We start from the raw sequence: 15,850 nt of genomic DNA, 5'->3' as shown, positions 1-15,850 counted from the left end.
ACAGGGGAACTCAAAGTCAATTGGGGGTGGCTAGGAGGGATGGAGGCTCAAGGGGTGGGGCGGGGTGATATTCTTTTCAAGTCCATGGACTGTAGCTCGCCAGGCTCCTCTGTCCATGAAATTTTCCAGGTAAGACTACTGGAGTGGGTTGCCATGCCCTTCTCCAGAGGATCTTTCTGAACCAAGAATTGAACCCAGGTCTCTTGCATTGCAGGTGGATTCTTCACCATCTGAGCCACCAGGGAAGCCCTTGAGATGCTGTTAGGACAACATTTTGCATCCCAATCTGTGCAGCTGCCAAACTGGGGTGAAGATGCAGAATGGATTTCTTCTCTCCAAAAATGAAAGATTTGCTAACTCAGAACTTAGGCACAACCTTAATCAGATGTGAATAATAAACAGAAACCTTCTTCCTTGTAAGAGCTTACTCGTTTTTCTTAGAGTTATAGAAGCTGCATCTAACACACAGATCTGTAGTCTCATTCAAGTTCCACTGTGTGAGCAAGGCAATTTTTTTAAATTAGTAAAATGAGCATAAATCTTTTTTTTTGTATTCAATTTATAAGACCATTGTGAGATTTCAGTGAGGTAATGTACATGACTTGTCATACATTCAAATGTTCTGGAACACTGAGTTTCACCTGATGGTACCAATCAGGAGGCCAAGTCTGGTCCTTGGTCCAGGAGACCAAGTCTTCTCCAAGTCACTTTTCCAGGACCTAGGTTGAGTCCAAGGTTTCTTTCTTCCCAAGCATCCCTCCCTCTATGTGCACTATGAAACAGGCCATCTAACATTTCTTACTCCATCACTTTGCTCTCTACACCCACACCTCCTCTCCTAATCAACCTTCTTCCCAGGCCAGATTTAAGCCTCCTTTAATGATATGTGTAGGCTCCCCAGGTGGCGCAGTTGATAAAGATCCCATCTGCCAATGCAGGAAACACATGAGATGTGGGTCCGATCCCTGGGTCAGGAAGATCCCCTGGAGTATGAAATGGCAACCCACTCCAGTATTCTTGCCTGGTAAATTCTATGTCCATGGCGTTGCAAATAGTCAGACACACATATACTCACACACACACACACAAATGATATGTGTAAGGAATACAGCATGTGTGTTATGTATGTAATGCGATTTATGTATTTTTCCTAAGTAATGCATAATAATTACAGAAAATTTGGAATAATCATATAAAGCTCCAGTGGGCTTGGAGCTGAACTTGGACTTGGGAGTCAGACTTGGGCTTGGATGTCCTGAGTTCAACACCAGGCTTGGTGCTTCCCACTTCAAAGGTCTATTCCCAACTCCTAATTGCTGGTCTAATAATCTGAAGTGAAGTGAAGTCACTCAGTCTGTCGGACTCTTTGCGACCCCATGGACTGTAGCCTACCGGGCTTCTCAGTCCATGGGATTTTTCAGGCAAGAGTACTGGAGTGGGTTGCCATTTCCTTCTTCAGGGGATCTTCCCGACCCAGGGGTCGAACCCGGGTCTCCCACATTGTAGGCAGATGCTTTACCCTCTATCGGACTCATCAGAGTGCTCCTTAGGAATGAAATTCCAGGGTCCCACCTTTGCCCAGGGCTGAGCCATAACCACTGAAGATAAGGCCTGGAGATATTTTCAGATAGCTACAAAAGTGATTCTCATGCAGAAGGAAAACTCTGCTCTAGATTCTAGACCACACTTGAGTAGTAAAGATGGGGTGGTCCAGACTGACATCAATAGTGCTTGTTAGAAATGTAGAACCTTCCCACAGTGCCCAAACTCACTGAATACGAACCTGCATTTTAAGAAAATCTCCAGAAGATTCTATCACACATTAAAAGTTTAAGAAGCTCTAATGTACCTTGATCTCAACTGGGAAGCTTTACAGCCTAATGATAGCTGGGCCCCATCCAGAGATTCTCATGTACGTTCTATTCTGGATTCTGGGGTGCGGTCAGGGCAAAAGGGCTCCTATTCGCTCAGTAAGTTATTTTAATGTACAGCCAAGGTACATTGTCCCCTCAATCCCAGCTCTTTAAGGTTAGACCATAACATGAGTTAAACTGACTTTTGTAGGTTTGCCCAGAGCCCTAAAGGATCACTTAGAGTAAAGAGTAGTTTTAAAGGGACAATGGACTCTGGAGCAAACAAGTTCAAACTCAACAGCTTTAGGTTCACAGAACCCCAGGCTGCAGACTTCCTGTACCTTCCCGCAGCGTAGCTGGGCATCTAGCTCCCACCCGGCCCCGCCCGGCTCAACCCCTCCCCGCCCCTTCTCGTCCCTCCCAACCCTCCCCGTCCCGCCCCCCCGTGACGTGCCGCAGCCAGCCGGGCTCATGCGCAGTGGCACCCCGCGCCCCGCACGGCTGCACCGCCTCGGAGCTTGTCATTCTCCGCGGCGCGGCTGCGAGTGCAAACTGAGGTGCCTGCTCGCCGGCTCGCTTCCCGCCGCGCCCGCGATGTGACAGACCCCTTGGGAGCGGGCTGGCGGCTCTCCCGGCAGCAGCGACTCGGCTTTTCCCCGGCCGCCTTTCTTGTAGAGCCGCGATTCCCTCGGAGCCAGAGACACGCACCAGGGGCTCGGAGCGCTGCACTCCAGGGCGGGCGGCTGCGGCAGCGCTCGGGACCACGCGGACCCGTGTAGCTTTCGTTGTCGCCGCTGCCGCCAGGCGGTGCGCCCCAGCGAGTGCCGGGCTCCGGGCACCGCGGAGCCGAGGCGGCTGGTGCAGAACGGCAGCGCCTCGCCCCGCACCCGCCGCAGCCGCCGGGGCAGTGCGGGGCCAGCGGGGCTCTGCGCAGCCGGAGCGGGGTCCCCCTTGAAGGCTCCCTGTCGCCTGCATCCCAGTAAGTTGACTGTAGTTTCTAAAGTTGGAGGGTGGCGCCGCGGGAAGGGGAGGTTTGTTTTTATTATCTTCACGTCGTGGGAAGCACCTTTTGTTAGCGGGGCTCCAGCTTGAGGAGTTGAGAAAGCAAAGCCGCGGACAGGGTACGCGGGGAGAGGCAGCCGTCCCTGGCGGGCTGGCTCCAGTCTCTGCTGAACGTGCCAGTTGGAAATGTGCTGTGAGAGGACAGGTGCTCCGAGGGCATTTCGCCTGCTGCTGATTGCTTGTTCCGAGCTCCTTGATTCTGTGTGTGTGTGTGTGTGTGTGTGTGTGTGTGCGCGCGCGCGCGCCCGCACAGGAGGTAGGGGGTTCTTGTCACCTCCGTCCCAGGTCCTCAGGGGAGTGACTCCAGTAATATTCCTGGATGCCCTAGGTCTTCAGGGATGGAGGCTAAATCATTGCTTCTCTGGCCTCCAGGCTTCCCGCGCATCCCACTTTCCCTCTAGGCAGAAGTTCCCAGTTTTCCCTAATTAGAGCCCAATCCTTTAGGGGAAAACAACTTAATATGTCAACCTACAGTTTTGTGCTATAAGGCAAATAAAATGAGAAATCCGCTCAGTGTTACATGATTCCATTTATGTGAAGAATGTGAGCAAATCTCAAAGCAGTCGTGTTCAGATGATGACACTTGGGTTTCACCCTGACTGCCCTACACCTCTTATGTAAGCCTCCCGGCCGGATAAGTGTGTCTCTCTGCAGTGGCTGCAGCTGTGATTCTCCGTTCCATTTGTTTAAGGTCCAGCTTGAACGTATTTAATGAAAATGCTGACATGATATAGCGCCCTGCAGTCTGAAACAGAGTGCACTCTTCAGATTGGAGTGTCTTCTCCTAATAGGGTGCATGCAAGGAAAAACCCAGTGTATTTTTCAAGGCAGCTCCAGGAATTAGACACATAAATCATGTTTTAAAATAGCATGCATTGTACAGGGAGCTTGCAGAGGACCCCTTTGAACACATCCCCTTTGTTTTAGAAAAAGTGGAGATTGTTCATGCCAGACAATTGTTGAGTCTGAAAGTTAAGTGTACTGTTAGGCTTAATTATCTTAATAAACAAAGAGCATGATTTATAGGTAGATGCCCTGTCCTACTTTGAAGGATAGAATTCCAGAATTCTTTAACCTTTCTCTCTCATCTGTTCCCCCAGAGATTCCTCTTAAGCAGAGAAATAGATTATCATCATTGATGTTTAATATTTGAGTTAATTAAATTTGTAAAAGGATAGTTTGAAATACCATACAGTACTGCTATGACTGTGAAGACATGAATATTAGAGATAAGGAGAATATTCAGATTTTTTTGGTATGGAAGTCATTAGTCTAATAAAACAGATAACATTCAGACTGCCCTAATATATCTTCTTTTGATTTGAACTTATATTGCAAAACTCAGGATTGTGGTTTAATGTGAGATTTATTTAGGTGCTCCTTAGAAAAAGAAGCACATTTATTTATAGTATTCTGGCACATGGAACAAGATGAACTAGTTACAGGCATCTCATTTAAAAGGCATCTCATTTAAAATCATAGTATTTTAAGGAATTCTAAGAAAACACACAAAATGTTATTTCAGAAGTTGATAAGTTATTCAACACATTGTAGTTGGTGGTGAGAGCATCCATTGCTTATCTCAAGATATATATCCAAGTATAGCAGCTCAAACAGGTTGACCCCCATATACTCTGTCACATCAAGGTTAGGAGGATAGACTAGGGAGACTTGCTGCTAACTCAGGTACCATCTGTTTGAGCCTGGGCATGTTACCTGAACTCTGTGCCTGAGTATGTTTGTCTGTAAGATGGGGATTACAGTACCTGCCTCCCTGGATTGTGATGATGATTAAATGAGTTCATAGATATAAAGCTGTTAAACCAGTGTCCGACTTATTAAACTGGGTAAAATTATCATTGTTACAAAAGGAGGTGCTTTTGTGGATACTCTTGACATTGAATGATTGAACGACTGCAGACAGAGGTTAACAGAAGCTGTTCACATGTATCATAGGATACAGGGTATAAGCATTTGAACCCCTCCTGGTAATGTAGACACCAGCTGGTATTTGACCAGTCGTCTCTTTCGATTCCTTTTCAAGGTGGTGGCTTCATCTCCACTTTGGAGAAGAGGAAACTAGAACTCAGCAAGATCAAATCATAGAAATCTCATTTGGGCTTTTAACCCATGTATGTCTCTTTCAAACCCTGCTGCCTCAACTTCCAGAGTGCTTTTTTCTTCTCTTCTCCTGGAATCCTCATAATAACATAATAAAATAGGTGCCTTCTTATCTTTCACTTACAGATGAGGAAATTTACATTTAGCTGTAAAGTATTCAGAGTGCTTAACTCACAGCATAGTTCTCCATGACTGGGAGCTGTTATTATTCTCATAATTATTGTTAAAAGGCTTGTCTACCTTAGCACACGATAGAGATACCAGCAGGTGAAATGGGTTTTATCCTTTGGTTTGAAGTGGATTCCATTGCTTTTTCCTTTCCTGCTCATATATTCAGAGAATTGAGAAAAAGAGAGTGGTGTGTTACGGTTCCTGGGTTCCTGCTGGAGGCCGCCCCTCCCAGGTTTGTTTGCTGCCTGCAGATGAAGCTGCGGGATCCGCACAGCCTAGTGAACCACCACAAGCAGGCCATTCATCTGCAATCTGCGTCATCTGTGAGCATGAGTTCAGTCCTAGCTGGAGAGTACCCCTGGGGCAGAGAGAGAGAGAATGTACACTTTGCTGCATATCGTACTGTTTGTTCAGAATGGCAATAATTTATATTTCATGTTAAATAAGCATTCTTCCTCTGGGCCTTAGTACAGTGTGGTCGGAAGCAGTTTCAGGGGTCATGTATGAGCTGTCCAGTCGGCCTTCCATATCCGTAGGTTCCACATCTGTAGATTCAACTGACCATGGGTTGAAAATATATTTTTAAAATTCCAGAAACTTCCAAGAGGCAAAACTTGAACTTACTTTGCTCCAGCAGCTATTTATATAGCATTTACATATTTATGTTAACGTGGCATTTACATTGTATTAGATGTTATAAGAGATCTAGAGTTGAAGTGTGTGAGGGAATGTACTTTAAGGTTATGTGCAGATATAAAGCTATTTTATATAAAGAACTTGAGCATCCACTGATTTTGGTATCCTCGGGGGTTCTAGAACCAATTGCCCATGGACTGGTGGACTGCATTTCATTAAAACTCTGGTCCACAGCCTGTTGAGCATCTTACTTGACTTCTAAAAGTTGAGAATAATTGAAAAGTTACTTTTTTTCCTGTGGCTTCCTTAGAGTATCATCCAGATCTACATAGTATTCTGGCCCTTGGTAAATATTAACTCATTTTGTAGATATTAAAATGTAATTGCTGTCAAGGGCACATAGGCCACAGGCAGCTTACAGACTGATTTAATATTTAATTAAACGTGGTATCCTGCCACTGAAAGGTGCTTCAAGACAGATATTCTACCTTGGCTTTTTTAAATAAAAAATTCTCTGTACAGCATGGTGATTAAGGTTAATAATACTGTATTGCCTATTTGAAAGTTGCTAAGAGAGTAGATTTTAAAAGTTTCATATGAGATTATTTTTAACTGTGTATGGTGATGGATGTTAACTAGACTCATCTTGACCATTTTGCAATATATACAAATGTTGATTCATTATGTCGTACACCTGAAATTAATATGATTTTGCATGTTAATTATATCTCAATTAAAAAATTTAAAAGTCCATGGGTGTAAGGTTCCAGGAGGGTGTCAGAAAGGGTCCTTGCCATCAGCTGAGTCTTTCCACATCTCTCTGAAATATCTTCTACTTCAGTTTTAGCCCTCCTGCCAGAGCACCAATATTCCTTTTACTCTTTCAAGTGCTTTTACGTTTCAAATGTTCCTCTGCTCTGGGTGATTCGATAATACAAGTCTTCCTCAGTCACTTCTGTGACTCCAGTTGGGGCCAGAAGTTACTTTCAACTAATTCTTTAGAATTTGCATGATGTTATTTCTTGTCCCTGTTAACTGTTTGTTGCTTGTCTGTGACCATCTCTGTTTCCAGACAACTTTCTTCCAACATCCAGCTGTCAGAAGATATAAGTACCAGAAAAGCAGGCTACTTATGGTATGAATAAAATGAATGAAGACCATTTACTCTTCCCAGTCATCTCTCCTGTTTTGAATTATCTTCCCTGTAGGCTTGGGGAGTTGGGGGCTGATTGTATTTCTAAAGCTGTGGCCTCAGACATCTGGGAGAAACACGTGGAAGGTGATACCAGTTCTCCAAATAAACAGTGCGTGTGCAACACGGTAGAGACAGCCCCTCAAGGCTGGGACGCTGCTGAATTTGAGGGTGGGGGTGATTGTAGGGACAGATAGCTCCATGATTTGTCTGCCACATCCTTACTGGATGGAACGAATAGCTAACACAGAACCCTTATGTGTGCTGGCTGCCATGCCAGGAAATACATACACGATTTACTTGAATCCCCACAGTGACCTTATGTGGTTACTTTGTTATCATTTTTTGCACAAGCAGAAAGATCAGAGCACTTGTTCAAGAGCACATTAGTGAGTTTCGGACCCAGGAGTGGAGCCCGGGAGTCTATGGGGCCTAGTGTTCTGCTGCGTAATTTGGGGCCTTCATATCGTCCAGCTTTGTTGCATAGATGTCTTGTATTGTGCTTCTTGAAATAATCCTATTCAGTCTCACTCCATCCCCACAGGGACCCTGAGATAGAACTGAAGGGATGGTTGAAGGTCTGTGCCCACGGTCTTCTAGATCTTTGTGGAGGAAGAGTTTAAAGCTTAGTTCATTCAGTGATCTCAGAAAAGAAACCCACGTGTTAGCATTGTGAAATACGAAGCATATGGCCATCCACTGATAACGGAACGCAGTGAAGAAGCTTGCAAACTTTATCTCTGTTTGATGTCACGTAGTTGCGTCATTCAGAGAAGGCAATGGTAATCCACTCCAGTACTCTTGCCTGGAAAATCCCATGGGCGGAGGAGCCTGGTGGGCTGCAGTCCATGGGGTCGCTAAGAGTCGGACACAACTGAAGTGACTTAGCAGCAGCAGCAGCAGTTTCGTCATTCTCATCCAAGAAAGAACAACCTGAGATTTTCTCAGGGGATTTCTAAAAAAGTAAATCAAGATTGATTTAATCAGCAGTGAACATTACTGTAGTGATGTCATGTGTCACAGTGAGGTTTTTAAGTAAATGAACATGTGTGTCTCACAATTAAGGTGTAAGCATGTTGTCTCAGAAAATGAACATTGTGTCACATCTTCTGTATCTGCATCCTAGTCTCTCTAACTGCACTCGAAGTGCAGAGGGAAAGGGCAGAATTTAAAACCAATGTCCAATATTTTCAAAACCCTTTACCATGAATGGCACCTCCTCTATTTCTCACGATTTCACACTGGAGCTAATATTTGTTGCAGAGTCTCTGTAATTTGCAGCAACACTTTTGTAAGGAGCATTTTTTTTTCCCCAAATAAAACAATTTTTAAAATCCATTAAAAAATTCTTCATATCCCTTGGGTTTTGAGTTATTATATTTGATGTTGTCATTGTTATAATATTTGGTATGTTAATGTCTAACCTACTCCCCCTTCTTGGTTTTATAGGACTGTATAATTTTCAAGTCTGTGAGTGATTAAAAACTTAAGAAAAATTCAATTTCCTAAGTGTGGGTTTTATGGTAGAGGACAGGGAAAGTTGGCCTGATTGGGGTGCATGCGTGTAAACTACAGAGCACTTGAAACCATATGAACCTCATGGAGTAGGCAAGTTTTTTTTTTTAAGTGTTTTATTTGACCAACAGTAGATTTGTGCTTTGTTTTAATTTCATAGGACCCAGTCCCTGCATCTTTTGTTCTAGTGTTCATTTGTAAGAGAACACTTACAAATCAACTTCAGTTGATTTTCTAAAAGGACCAAAAGCTGTGACTAGTCAACACTGCTACATGTGTTATTTCAGTCTGCAGGGAGCTCCAGGGTTGCATATGGAAGCTCTCCTGTGAATTTGTTCCCTAAGAAATAAAGGGCATTCAGATGCGTCGTTGAGGTTCAGGTCCTGAGGTATTTGTGACTCAGTCACTGCTGTTAATGTTTCTTCCACTCACTCTGGCTTTTCACCCTGACCTGTACTCATTTTTCCATCACCCCCGTGTGGTTGAACTTGCTGAAGCTTTTGGGAGACTTTAATATTGAAGTAGTGCATGTTATAGATCACAGGCAGTAAAACCACACAAGACAATTAAAAAAAAAACAAACTGTAAAAGAGCCAATCTGTAACATGGCCACACAGGGGAACACCACGACTTCTGTATTCAACACTTGGGAATTGCAGCCAGAGTGGCCTTATGATATTTTCTGTGACCTCTTCTAAAAAGAGCTGTGAGTCTCTTATTCACACATAATCAGCCACTAGCAGCTTGGCAGTGTTTGAGTCAAACTTAATTGGACTGGTTTTTACTCATTTATGCATTCACCAGATACATATCGATATACAAGGCATAGTGTTAGATAATGAAACGTCAGACGTAAGAGGATTCCTTTCACATCTCTCAAAACTCTCAGTCTTGGGAGGGGAAATGATGCTTAACTCCAGTTTTAACCAGTGCATAAAAGATGCTGGGCTCTATTAGGGGTACCTAAGTCCACAGAGGTGACTTACCCCTAGGGAATAGGGCAGGGTCTGAGCCTGAAAGAGTGAGTTGGAAGGGACCAGGCAGCTGAGGATAGGAGTGGGACAGGAAACTCTTTGTGAGCAGAGAGACCAGGGAGAACGGTGCAGTGAAGGCGCCGAAGAGCGTGGTGTGTCTATGAGACAGCTGGTTTTTCCCTGCGGCAGGTGCCCGTGAGGGGCAGTAGGTAGGTCCAGAAATGGAGAGTGGAGCCTTGGAGCCACTTTGGAAAGGGTCTTGTAGGGTGTATTTGGTCCAGATGAATTTGAGCATTTCAGGCCGTTCTTTTACAAGGATCAGTCTAGTGTGTTGTAGAGAATGGATGGGATGTAAGGATGGCTGTGTGGAAAAGAGCAGTTGTGTGCAAAAGCTGTTGAATCCTAGTATGGATTTAAGGTCTGAACTTAGACTGATGGGGAGATGGGGGAGGGACAGAGAAGGAGAAGAGAAGCAGGAAGGGGTGGTGACGTTAGGGATGACTCCCAGAGCTCTGGCTTGGGTGATTGAAAGGACACAGTTCTTGATAGTGAATACAAAGGATGATGTGGTTTGTAGGGGGAGATAATGCATTCAGGTGTATAATGATGCATTTGTATAATGATGCAGGGGACCAGGGCAATATCCGGTGCAACATCCAGGGCTTGGGATTCTATTGACAGTTGCACAGGCCTGTGGTACTAGAATTTAAGACAGAGGCTGAGCTGGAGATACAGGTTTTCAAATCTTCTGGGCATTTGGAGTTGTTGTGGAGGTTGTAATCTGACTGAGAAGGTTCATTGTAGTCATTGTTCAGTTGTTCAGTAGTATCTGACTCTTTGCAACCCCATGGACTGCAGCACGCCAAGCTTCCCTGTCCTTCAGTATCTCCCAGAGCTTGCTCAAACTCATGTTGTTGAGTCAGTGATGCCATCCAACCATCCCATCCTCCATCGTTCCCTTCTCCTCCTGCCTTCAATCTGTCCCAGCATCAGGGTCTTTTCTAATGAGTCAGCTCTTCACATCAGGTGGCCAAAGTATTGGAGCTTCAGGTTCAGCATCAGTCCTTCCAATGCATATTTAGGATTGATTTCCTTTAGGATTGACTGGCTTGATCTCCTTGCAGTCCAAGGGACTCTCAAGAGTCTTCTCCAACACCACAGTTCAAAAGCATCAGTTCTTCGGAGTTCAGCCTTTATGGTCCAGCTCTCACATCCATACATGACTACTTTAAAAACCATAGCCTTAAGTAGACAGACCTTTGTTGGCAAAGTAATGTCTCTGCTTTTTAATATGCTGTCTAGGTTTGGCATAGCTTTTCCAAGGAGCCTGAAGGCCAAGGTGGCAGGCAGAGGGAAAGGAGATGGGGGAATAGTAAGATTAAGTGAGGGAAGTTATAGACAAGTGCTTGGACACAAAGTGGTAGAAGCCAGAGGCAAAGCGGAATGAGGTGCTTGATGGAATGGGAGCCAGGTGACAAAAGGAGTAAAATACAAAGAAAAGGCAGAGAGCAGAGGAACAGTCTGACTGTTAACGCACTTGTAACTACACACAGGACAGTGACTGTGTCTCATAGAGCTCTCAAGGCTTGTGAAGAAGTATTAAGAACCTACTGTGTGGAAAAGGGACGGGGAGTGGGGTGAAGGAAAGAATTAAGAAATAAAATCATGAATAAAGCACGATCCTCGATCTCAAGCTGCTTATAGCATAGAATTGTCATTTCTTGTTTTCCCTTTCCATTCATTTTTCTCCTTCGTTGATAGCAGGACATGGGCACTTGGGAAAGTGGGAAGAATGAAAGAATTACTTTCTTGGCACATAAAATTCTTGGTTCTCATAACAGGCATGTCTCTTTGTGCCCATGAATGAGCACGCCAAAAGGGACAGTGATGATGACCCATCATTTGGTAGTTTACAAAAATAAGCTTTTCTCATGGCCACAGCATCTTTGGAGGGTTGGACCTTTGAACCAATCTTGTTAGAGTTATTAATGAGCCTTTTGGCTCACTGGATTATTTGAGATATATTAGGTACAGTTTCCTGTAATTTTCACTTGCCTTATAAGAAACAGGCAACATTAAGTCATAGACAAGCTGGAGTATTGGGGGGATGATGAAAATAATTACCATGTGTTTTAGTTAGTATCATGCATATCAGTCCTTGTTCCTTTCATTTTGACCTAAAGGTGGAATTATTCCCATTGCAGAGATGAGGGAACTGAGGTGCCTCTGTGGAGATAACATAGCTAGTAAATGGTAGAGCTCCTAGGACCCCAAATAAGGCATTCTGGCTTCAAATTCTGGCTTCTTGCCACTCCCTTATGTTGCCTGTGTCTTCCTGACTAGCTACTAAAGAAAAATTAGGGGGTAGCTACTTTAAAAAAAATTTAAGAGTTTTTTTTTTTTTCATTAGTCTGCTCAAAGTACCAATAGTGGAAGCTATATTGACTGCAGTCTTTATATTTGATGGACCACAGATTCTTTATGCAAATGTATGCAATCAAGTCCAACTAGGGGAAAGCTTTTTTTAGAGACAAACATCTTTTTCTTTCATTATCTTAAAAAGCTTAAAAAACATCTAAGTTTAAAAAGAAAAGCATTCAACATTTTAAACTGTAAAATTGTTGTGGTTAAACTTGCTGTCTGGTATAATGGAAATTTGTTTTTCAGTTGTTACAATTGCCTTTGTAGGTGAAAAGTGTGTGTGTGTGTATGTGTGATATAATTCAGTCAAATTAAGTTTAAACTATTGGTTTTCCTTTTATAATATCATTCCTGAATTCTCCAAATACATTAAGTGGTATAGCTTGCTTTATCTTGCCAAAGCAGCTATCATGTTCCCCTTTTAATGCCAAAGCATTAAAGCATTTGTCTTTTTCTTAAGCAGTGTAAAATTATGCAGGATAAATCGAAAGGGCTTATTTTAGTTTTACAACTTGTATTTTAGCTTCAGATATTCTGAAATTTACCTAATTTTGCTACTGTTAAGGCAGATATTAACTGTTAATATATAGAAATGTTTAGAATCATGAAATGTTCATGGAATCTTACAGCTGTTTGTAAAGTTTATGATGCTACCTTTATTTCATAAAAATTATCTGGGGGCCTTTCTAAATAGCAGTTTTCAGATAAAAGCAATTTCTAGCAAGTAGCAAGATGCTGGTACCAGTGCTTATCTTTAAATCTCAATTTCAAGCATCATGGTGCCAATTTTACATTTTAGCTTTGGAAAAAAATTGAATCCAAAAGGGCTTATGCATTTGTGGCATTTGGTGGGTTCATCTTTTATTATTAGTGCTGATTTCCTAAAATCGCCATACACTTATAAATTTTTTTAAAGTTTTATAAAAACGTTAGGCAACCGTGTTAGTTCTAGTAATTATCATTACACATGGTGTGTTATGGTAGCCTTAGTCCGTTGCAGTTGAGAAATTACAATATAGGCATATGAGAATTTAAATAATATCAAATAATATTGTGTTTTATGTGTGATTTTAGTGCATTTTATAATAATATGTGAGGAAATTCAGACGAGGTAAAATGAAACTTAGTTTGGCCATTCCATGCCTCACGTATCCCAGTTTCATCCAAATGCAAATATGATAATCCAGGGCACAGAGGTAGTATCCTGTAGAGGTGATTTGACAATACTGTGTTTATTATTCACCACCAAGATGAGTAATTAAGCTGCATTCCCACTAATCTTTCCAGAAGTATGTATTTTAATATTATGTACTAGGAGTTTTCATTTTCTAAAGAGAATAATTGAATTTTCCTTACCTCATTTTTCTTCCTGTTGAATTTTATTCTGACATTTTTTTTATGTTAGTATCTACTTGACATGATAGAACATGTCTAAATTAGTAATCTAATTTGAATACCATAGTTATGTATACAGTCACAGCTTGTTTGAATAGAGGGCTTTTTGCATATTGTGTATGCTCTTTCTCTTAGCAGATTGAGGAATTATATGCTTAATGTTTCAGAATCCTAAACCTACTTATGTTTGCCAATAGACGTGCAGAGATATAAATATTTTTACAAACGTAGTCTTAAAAGATATGCTTCCTTTTCAGATATTAGGAATTGACAGTTAAACACTCTGCTATAACCTTTTCTCATATGCGATAGACTGATAAATCCAGAAGTGGCTGAAACCAATGATGTCATGTGTAGGGCCTAAATTGTTAGTGTTGAGGTTAGGGGTGTATTTCTCTGTTTTCCTAAATAAAAAATAATGATGCTTTGCAGTAAAGTATTATGAATCTTGATAACGAAACACAGTCAAGTAATATAAGACAATTTTTTCTTTGCTGTACTATATTATAGTCATTTTGCCCAAAATATACATCTTAAGCTTCTAACATCAGCGTGAAATTCCCAGTATCTCCAAAGTAAGAGTTGAAACTGTAATGTTCAGGGACTCATTTAAAGCATACAATATGGATAACAGCTTTTCAGATTTGATGCCAGGGTGTATGGAAGAGGATTGCTAAACACTGTGGTGGCTGAGAAAAAACAAAATGCCAAAGGATCAGACTTGCACTTAATGGTTTTTGCCACCACAGTTCTTAACCTTTCCAACTGGTTGAGTGGTTTACTAATAGCAGCTGGTCAGGACCTGCATTATTGTAGATCTTTTCTTTTAATAAATATTCAATAGCATATTCAGAATTGTTCCCCTAGCTACAGTTCATAATAAACACCCCAGTGCTGGCAAAGAGCACGCTGCTTTTATATTGTTTTACAGCCATAGGCCATTTGACATTTGGACCCTTCTCATACGGATTTTTCCAGCTCCACATATCCTGAAAACTGTCAGCCTTGGATCAGAACAAGCCTTTTGCATCTTTGCAGTTACAAGGAAATTAAAAAGAACTTCTTTTCTTCTCCCCATAAAATGCCAAGGCCCGTGGTCAAAGAATTATCATTTGCTAGTCATATGCGTTTTCTTTTTGATGTTCTCACTAGCTTTAGGAAGTAATAACATGAAAAGCACTGCTGAAATATGAACACAACAGTTTGATTTGATCTTCATTATACTCTTCCTGTTTAAAGCTGTGGTTCTCAAGGAAGGGTGACTTTGCCACCCAGAGGACATTTTGGGTGTCACAGCTGTTGAGCGAGGGTGGGGGTTGGCGGGGCGGGGAGGGGAATGCCAGGGCTACTGGTGGCATCTAATAAACAAGTAGAAGCCAGGGATGCTATTATACATCCCACAGTGCACCAAACAGCCCTGCTCCACAGGGAAGAATTATCGGGGCCAATATGTCAACAGTGCTGTGGGTGGCAAACCCTGGTCTAGAAAGTAGGGAGTGTCTTTCTAATTTGCTTTATATTGTTCACGCAAATGGAAGTGTGTTCAGTGGTTCTGATGAAGAGATCCTTCCATTTAATAAACTCATACACTGAACACCTGCTTGGTCCTGAAAATGTGGGGAAGACCACGACATCGTCCTCAGGAGTTTCCGCCGTCTTTGCAGGATGAGTGGTAAACAAAATACTATTGTTTGATGTGATGTATGCTGTAATTAGAGAGGCACACGTGGCATGTTAAATTAGAAATAATTTCAATTTCATTTGCTAAATGTGGGGGAGTATCTAGAAGAACTCATCTCCTCTGTCTGGATGTAAAATTAGTCATTTGGGAGCAAAATTTCTCCTTTTCCCTTAATGATCGGAATGGATCTCATTTACTGCATCCTTCTTCCCCTGTTTGAACTGGTGTTAATTTGAAACATCAGGACAAAAGAAGAGGTGTTGACATAAACAGTGTTACTCCCAACATTTAGGATTAGTTTTCCCACATCTTCATTGAGGTATAATTTACATGACATAAAACTCTCCCATGTTAAGTGTACAATTCATGGATCTGTAGAAAGCTGACAGAGTTATGGGACTTCCATCACAGTTTCGTTTTAGGACTTTTTCATCACCCCAGAAAGATCCCTTGGGCCCCTTTGTGTTCATTCTGCATTCTCACTGCCAGTCCCAGGCAAGAGCTAATCTTTATGTCTTTTTTCTCTTCTCTGTCTCACTTTCCGTCTCCATTTGCTAAAAGGCACATCTATGGACATTTTATTTGGAATGTTAATTTTTGAAATTTATTTAATTAACGTTACTCTTGGTTGCTCCAGGTCTTTGTTGCGGCACGCAGGCTTCAGTAGTTGTAGCACACAGGCTTAATTGCTCCACGGCTTTTGGGATCTTCCTGGACCAGGGATCAAGCCCGTGTCCCCTGCATTGGCAGGTGGATTCCTATCCACTGCACCACCAGGGATGCCCTGGAATATTAATTTTTGCATAAAATTTTAAACGAATTTAAAAAT

The 15,850-nt window shown here is 42.2% G+C and overlaps 1 protein-coding gene across 2 annotated transcripts in view; it reads left to right on the top strand.

The window, feature by feature from the left end:
• The first annotated feature begins 2,387 nt into the window (after positions 1-2,387).
• PAG1 (phosphoprotein membrane anchor with glycosphingolipid microdomains 1) overlaps positions 2,388-15,850 on the top strand; it is a 155,813-nt gene continuing 142,350 nt past the window's right edge. The window contains exon 1 of one of the 2 annotated variants that reach the window (XM_027561254.1): positions 2,388-2,832. The gene's annotated coding sequence lies outside the window, so the exon portion shown is untranslated. The remainder of the gene's footprint in view (positions 2,833-15,850) is intronic. The other variant, XM_027561255.1, reaches the window with a different exon arrangement.

Source organism: Bos indicus x Bos taurus, chromosome 14 (assembly GCF_003369695.1).
Source record: "Bos indicus x Bos taurus breed Angus x Brahman F1 hybrid chromosome 14, Bos_hybrid_MaternalHap_v2.0, whole genome shotgun sequence".
In the NCBI taxonomy this organism is placed as follows: domain Eukaryota; kingdom Metazoa; phylum Chordata; class Mammalia; order Artiodactyla; family Bovidae; genus Bos; species Bos indicus x Bos taurus.
The sequence above is the reverse complement of the archived record's forward strand: the minus strand, read 5'-3'. Positions and strand labels throughout refer to the sequence as shown.